We start from the raw sequence: 2166 nt of genomic DNA on the forward strand, positions 1-2166 counted from the left end.
TGGGACAWTACCAYCATTTCCAAATTTTCCGCAAGAACACCCACATCATCATAATAATCRCAATGAGGACACAAAATCGAAAAACAATGAACAACCAAGAGAGCGAACTCCGAACATCATTAATTTGGCAAATTCCAAAAATGGTAGGATCATGGACTATGTCATCCCCGATTTTGAGYAATTAAATTCTGGGATACTTAGGCCACATATGACCGCTCTCCATTTCGAACTAAAATCGATTATGTTTCACATGTTGCAAACAAACGGACAATTTGCCGGATTACCTTCGGWGGACCCATACTCACATTTGAAATCCTTTATGGAAATCACTGATGTTTTCTTGATCCTGGGAGTGTCTAATGACGCTCTGAGACTCACTTTATTCCCATTTTCTCTAAGGGATCGGGCAAAGGCATGGTTTAATTCATTACTGCTGGGATCTGTGCCTTCATGGAGTAATATGGCGGAAAAGTTTTTGCGAAAATATTTCCCACCAACTAGGAACGCTAAGTCCATAAATGAAATTTGCCTTTTTAAACAAATGGACGATGAAGTTGTTCCTGACGCTTGGGAAAGGTTCAAAGAGCTGTTAAGGAGATGCCCTCACCATGGCATCCCATACTGTATTCAACTTGAGACGTTTTACAATGGGTTAAATCCCATGGCAAAACAAATGCGACTGCGGGCGGAGCCTTTACAGCTATGACCTACAATGAAGGATATGAGATCCTAGAGAAAATTTCTACTAATAATGGACATTGGGCTGATCCACGTGCTCAACCACAAAAGAAGATGGCAGGAATTCATGATGTGGATGCATATACTGCATTGACAGCACAACTCTCTTCTATGGCCAATATGCTTAAAAATCTAACTTCTGGTCAAGGAGTGTAGTCAGCTGTTACATCACCTATTCCAGCTGTCCTCTCAGTGCAATGTGTCTGTTGTGGAGGGGAACACTCTTATGAACTGTGTCCATATAATGCTGAATCTGTGAATTATGTTCATAACAGATCGAATCCCTACACTAACACATACAATGYCAGTTGGAGACAGCACCCAAATTTTTCATGGAATAGTCCAAGTTAGAATCTTCCAGTCCATAAGCAACAAGGAAACCCTAATTTTCAACAACAGCAACATGCAAGTAGTTCTAACTCTCAGAATCACCATCATCAGAATTTTCAAAGTAATCAACCCACTTTTCAGACCAAACCACCTCCACAGTCCGRATCATCTTCCTTGGAAGCTATGATAAAAGKAYTGGTGGCTCAGTCCCAAGCACAGCAGCAAATGATGACTCAAAATCAATCTTTGTTCAATCAACAAAGTGCTRCSATTAAAAACCTGGAAACACAAGTTAGCCAAYTTGCTCTTAATCAGAATARTAGAGCCCTTGGTACTTTTCCTAGTAACACTGAAGTCCCTAGAGATCTAGGAAAAGAGCATGTAAAGGTAGTRACTCTTAGGAGTGGAAAGGAATTAMCGGAGACCATACCAAAAGACAGTGAACAAGTTGTGTCTAAGCCTGAGACTATACATATGGTCCCTGTTACTAAAAGTCCACCTAAACCTATGGATGACCAACCTCCTGAGACCACCACTTTTGTTCATCCTAAGTCGGACTATCCTTTGTTATTTTCTGAAGAAGTTGCTAGGAAAAATCCAATTGAGGATGAGGTTATAACAGATCCAAAAACCAAAGTTGTAATCTCATCTGAACCTCAAGAAAGTAAGACCAAGACTCTAGGTACTCTGGACCCATCTTGCTCAACACAACCTGACAAAGCTATCATAAAACCAGTTCCTATTTATGTTCCTTTTCCCCAAAGGTTAAGAAACCAAAAGGAAGAACTGCAATTCAAAAAGTTTTTGGAAGTGTTTAAAGCATTAAACATCAACATACCTCTTGTTGAAGCAATTGAAAAATGCCCAGTTATGCCAAGTTCCTTAAAGATATTTTAAGTAAGAAGAAGAAGTTAACCGAATATGAGACCGTAGCTCTTACCGAGGGATGTAGTGCACTTCTAACCAACAAATACCCCCCAAGCTTAAAGACCCAGGGAGTTGCACTATTCCTTGTTCTATAGGTGGAAAGGAGATTGGTAAAGCTTTGTGTGATTTAGGAGCTAGTATAAACTTATRCCCTTGTCTGTTTTCAACACC

General features: G+C 40.0%; 1 non-coding gene across 1 annotated transcript; it reads right to left on the reverse strand.

The window, feature by feature from the left end:
• Positions 1-508: 508 nt before the first annotated feature.
• LOC112515009 lies at positions 509-615 on the reverse strand. Its single transcript, XR_003069466.1, has one exon. It is a non-coding gene; the product is annotated as a small nucleolar RNA R71 (small nucleolar RNA).
• Positions 616-2166: the final 1551 nt, after the last annotated feature.

This window comes from Cynara cardunculus, assembly GCF_001531365.2.
Source record: "Cynara cardunculus var. scolymus isolate 2C chromosome LG 6, CcrdV1, whole genome shotgun sequence".
NCBI lineage: Eukaryota > Viridiplantae > Streptophyta > Magnoliopsida > Asterales > Asteraceae > Cynara > Cynara cardunculus.